This window comes from Protopterus annectens, chromosome 3.part1, assembly GCF_019279795.1.
Source record: "Protopterus annectens isolate FY-2018-M chromosome 3.part1, PAN1.0, whole genome shotgun sequence".
Lineage (NCBI taxonomy): Eukaryota > Metazoa > Chordata > Ceratodontiformes > Protopteridae > Protopterus > Protopterus annectens.
In genome coordinates, this window is record NC_056732.1 from 1621566829 (window position 1) to 1621572660 (window position 5832).

A 5832-nucleotide genomic window follows, 5' to 3' on the forward strand; every position below is an offset into this window, starting at 1 on the left:
GGGAACATATATGCTAAAAGTTTCTCATTTAATACAAGAGCTTAACAAATGGGATAAGCAGTGCAAAACTTTATAATACTTCCTTCTGAGATAAAAGTTCTCTAAAAGTGAATCAAGTGAAAGCAAATTCTAGAACACTGAATCACAATCAGTGAATGACCAGATCAAAGAAATGCTGAAAATATGAAGTGGTACAATGAACGTATGTTCACAGGCTAAGAGATTTATGAACCGAAGGTGCTTCATATATATACAGATAATGTAAACCACAATATAAAATATGTCAACTTGCAAAGAGTTGTGTCTTTATACCTGTGATAACTAACACACCAATTGCAAAAAAGTGTTTATTGTTTTCCCATGAAAAACAAAATATACTACAGCAAGTTGCAAACATTAGGCTGAGATCTATTTTACATACAAAATATACTAAAAATATATAGTGATAAAATATATATATAAGTAAATAAAACACAACTGTTTTCCAGAGATCCCATTCTCTAAGCACAGTAAAACCCTGCGGGGTGTGTGTTAATGTGTATTAATCCACCTGAGGCATCAGACCTCATAACACCCCTGTGCAGGTGTTAATTACACATTAACACACACTCTGTCAGGCATTATTGCTTGTTTAACATCCCCTGCATCTTACTTATTGTAATCAACTTGCCCTTACTTCATATTTGCTGTCTGAGCATGCTCACATAATAGGTTTGCTTTCAGACAACCTGTTTTGTTTGCATTGTGTGTTCATGCTTTTCTGCACCTTTTCATAGCTGCCAACACTTCTGCTGGCCATGAACAGGTGCTTATGAACATGTAAACGAGATGAGCAGCATGCATATTCAATGAGTGCTGCTGCTCATTGTTCTAACATGCTTAAATCATGTAGGCTTTGTGTGAAGCCTGAATCCCAGGGAATGTCTTTTCAACAAATATCATATTGTTATAAATATAACTCTAGCCCATTTACTTATTTCTCTTACTAAATAATATCATATTCCCATCCATGTTTTCAAATCTTTTCCAATAATAAGTCCTTTTGAAAACATTCCAAAAATCATTGCTTTCTTTGCGTTCTAGAAAACAATGTTGCAATGTATCCTCAGTTTTGCATACATTACATACCCTTCCTAATATATCTTATAGTTCATATTTTCATTCACAATTTATTCACCATACATCTTCATGACTACCTCCTTCATAAAACATTTCAAAACTCATTTGTGTTTCTATAATTGTATCTTTCACAGGTTTCCTACATTTTCCCATAGAAATACAAAAAAATGTCCTTTCATTATTTTCTTGTGCCAGTTTTTCATATCTGCCCCACATGGACCACCTCAGTCCTGTCACTATAATTTGTCCTACATGGACAGCCTCAAAGCCCTGACATTCTACTCGGTGTCCTACAGACTGCTAAGTAATGACCTGTGTATTTGCATACAAAGCATTGCCCTGCCCAATGCTGATAGACCCATTGCATATCAGTGAGTCAAATGGCATCAGAAACACTCAGCCTAGGAAATTAAACATCTTCTTCAACATCAGCAGAATGGATTGAGGGGACAGGCATATCTCGCAAAGCCTCTGGAGCACACTCCCCATCCATGTAAACAAATAAAAAAAAAGCTCATCCCTGTCCATATTTAAGGGCTACGAATGGGTAATAGAAAATTCAAACCAGGGCTGCCCCTGGCACTACTAATGCACAAAGTCAGCACCTAAATGCTTTATCCCACACATGGGTCCCCTCAAATTATCTGTGGTATAATCACATTTATTCTCACTAGGGGTAACATATAACTGTCAGCCATGGGTAAGGCCAATCTAATGCTAAATGGGGAAGGTTAATTCAAGCACCAAAACAGAAATTAGGCTTAACATAGCCCACAAACACAGCTAGTCTAGTACTTACATATGAATCCATGAACCTATGAATATATTTGTTTTAACATTATTTAATTACATTTTCATTTTTATCTTTCTTTCACACTCTTTGCCATCTTAGTTTTTATATTGTATTTTCCTTATTTTTGTTTTATTTCACCAATACATAGTAACATTTAAAAAAACTGCATTCCTTTCATTGTACTTCTTTTTTTCGTGTACTATTTATAGCATCCAAAATAAATACTTTGAAGCCAAAACTAGATTTATTAAGTTCATACCCCCACTTTCTTTCACATTATATACTATTCTTGTTTTTGCTGGCTTTGATCTTGCACCCTGTAAGAAACCTAAAAATCTAATAGTTAATTTTCCTTGAAAATCAGAAACATCAATTTTTTTGTTTATTTACTATTATTAACTGGGTAAGTGAAATGATCTATTGACCCTGTTGACCCACACCCTAAGCTCAAAGAGCAAATCACAATCTTTCAATCAGCAATATTATATACAAAAGAACCACAAAGCAAAATTCAGAACATAATGGTAAGCTTGAATGCAGTTAGGGTAAGAAGAAAGCTCTTGTTTGCAAGTAGAATGTTTGCAATGTAATACATAAACCCCTTTATGCATGTGAAATATTTGTTTACAAGATGATATAATAAGTGTGAGAAAATGCATTAAATTAATCTACTATTCATGATATCGGATGGTATATTCCCTAATCATTGTCATGTTAGCAGTTGCAGGTCAATTCAGTAAAGAGATGCTCTTTAACTGCATCTTTGAAGATTTTTATAGTTTCTTCATTTTTGATTGGTGATCTCTCTGCAGCTGTTGTTCGGGAACACAAGATACACATGAATTGACCTGGCCCAGACTTCAGTTTGCATTCTGATGAAGTCATGTCATACATTACACATTATGGCAGTAAAAGCCTGACAGAGGAGTGCATTCCTGCTGTAATTTCTGGGAAGTGTATTGGAGCCAATGTCATGACAGAACCTGGTGCTGGCAGTATTTGCAAGAAGTATATACAAATGCCAGGAAAGATGGGAGTGACTGGATTCTCAATGGAGGTAAGTTCTTTATCGTCAATGGATGGATGGATGAGTGACCTAGTCATTATGTTTATTTATTTATTTGTTTATATTTACTTACCAGTATAGTGTACTAATCAGTATTGACCAGTTTCAGAATCAGCCCAGGTCATTTCACAGAAAAAAAAACAGAAATATAAGAAATAACAGAACCAGCCTACTTACATAGAAATAAACTGTTTATATACATTCCAGTGAACATGCACAGTGCAATGTGCGATCACATAGACTTTTCTGTGCAATACAGTTAGTTTCTAAAGTGGGTTAATCTTCAGTGACTTTTGAGAGCATAGGAGACTCAGAAAGGAGCTATGTTAGTTGATATGTCCTGTGTGGAAGCAGGAACATTCACCGTGGACAACAAAGTGCTTTTTGAGTCACATTCTGAATTTGGAATAAATGTTGATTTCCTTAATGTCAATGCAGAGAGCTTGCCAAGGAGAGAGGAGAAAATGTGCAGTTCTGTGGAGTTGGGTTTTGTGGGTAAGGAGAGCTGGTGTGAGTTGTGAGTAGTGTCTCAGGCTTTTGATGAGATTTTTCCATGAAGTCTAGCTGCAAGGGCATTAAATGTGTGACACTGGATTAGTTTGTACAGGTGGGATCCTAAACGTAGGTTAGATTGTTTTTTATGGGTAGCCATTTGGCTTTTTCTATGATGATACAGTGATGCTCACAGAGAGGTGAGTTTGTAATGAATCAGCAGATACTATTATAGTGTGCTGTGTGTCAATGTTTTTCTTCAAGGTAGAACAAAAATTGGGAGCCCATATTCAAGCTGACAAAGGAAAACTTTAACAATGGCTGTTCTGGCTAGTTGGGGTACAAAATGAGAGATCTTTTTGGCTCAGAAGAGGAAGGAGTTGATTTTGGCTCTAAGTTTGGTGACTGATGAAGCCATAGTTTTAGATATTAGACAGTGAGTTTGTCTCTATGGAATGTTTTTTTTTTTTTTTTTGGCGAAAGTTTGTTAAAGAGTCAGGTGCTTACAAAGAAAGATGCCTGCACTGTAACACATGATGTAATTTTTTTCCTAGTTGAAAATGATATGAAAGGATTTATCAAGGGTCACAAACTGGAAAATATTGTTGAACTGTTCTTTGAAGATGTGAGATTGCCTGCTTGTAGAAGAAAATGTAGGTTTCTACTATCTGATGAGAGACCTTCCTCTGGAAAGATTGCTGATTGCTGGAAATAGCCAACTGCAAAGTTCATGTTTGAGGAGATCAGAAACTACATCAGGCAAAGAAAAGGTTTTGCAAAGACTGATGCACAGTTATAGATTGTACAACACAGGCTTACAGAACTGAAAACTCAGATCTGTGTGGATCGAGCATTCCTTGATAAATGTATCCAGCTACACACAGAGAAACATTTAACTACAGCTAATGAATCAATGGCAAGGTACTAGGCATCTGATCTCCAGAATAAAGTTGTATATCAGTGCAACCTACAGATCCACGAAGTATGTGGCACATGTGGGAGTATCCAATTGCGAAGGCGTTTATGAATGCCCGTGTGCAACCCATTTATAGTGGTAGTAATATGGCACCATCATCTAAGTAAGTTAATGTCCCAAAAAAGTATTTAACAAATAAACCTTTTTTCTTAAATGCATTTGACCCCCCCCCCGAAAAAAAACAACCTGAAATGAATAATAACCACAAATCCAGATGAAAACATATCAGTTTAAGGTATTAGATTAAGGCACGTGACGGCTGGCAAGAACATCACATGATCCAATACATTTAAATACATTTATAGAGACAGTGAATAAATGCATAAATATTTAAAACACTATGGTAAAAAGCAGATTTATAGAAAATACACTGTAAAATATACTTTTATTATAAAATAGCAACCTCAGCTTTAATAGACTGCTGAGAGAAATTTAATCCTGGAAACACTTCTGAGTTAAATTTAATATGCCAGATATGTTTATGTACCATTTAAGAGTTTTCCAGTAATCACTCGTTTGGGACTTTTATTACTTTTTTGAAAGATAAAAAAATGAAATTGCATAAAATTCTGGTGAGTTATAGAGTGCCTATCTCCAGCATTTCTTGCATCACTTGTCTTAATGCTGATAAATGCATTTCCTCAAAGTGCATTCAGTCTTTCTGGTGTAGAATGCACTGAAAGAATCACTTTCATGCAATATAAATAACGCCCAAAGTTTCACAGGAAAAATTCCCTTTGCAATTATTACAAAATCAAGTGGCACATGAACTTCATTCTCCTTCATGTATAAGTGAGCATTATGCAGAAGCTCCACACATAAACATTCCATTAGTTCTTTTTACTTTCACTGTGGGAATGCACACCATTTAATTCTTAATATTTTCCCCAGTTTAAAAATAAACTTAATCTGGGTTCCAAATTTGTTTTGTAAACTAGGGTCTGCAGTTAATACACCCTTCCAATTCTTTGAAAAGATGTTTATAAGAGGAAGGTGTGAGTAAGGTAACACAAAATGTAACTTTTGTATTTCTGTCACTAATCATAGTAAGATTATTCCCAACCCAGCCATTAATAATTGGTTTAAATCTACCATTTGTTTCATTCAAAATTTGCAGTTCAGTACCTCTCAACAAGTCAAGCCAATACCCTCATTCTGAAAACATCTTCTTTAAAGTTTCTAACTACTGCTGGAAATGAAAGTCACTGGAGGTCATTCAGGACGCTCTCACCACTTCACCCTTAACCATACTAGACGTTTGTTTGTCTGGATGGTAACTTTGATAGTCCAATTAAAAATTTAAAAATATTGACTTCTGATACATTACTGACTCAAAATAATTCTCAGTATGACTTTTATAGATGGTCATCTCAAGGTTGTTGTTGT

The 5832-nt window shown here is 35.3% G+C and overlaps 1 pseudogene; it reads left to right on the top strand.

The window, feature by feature from the left end:
- The first annotated feature begins 2759 nt into the window (after positions 1–2759).
- LOC122797826 lies at positions 2760–4553 on the top strand (annotated as a pseudogene).
- Positions 4554–5832: the final 1279 nt, after the last annotated feature.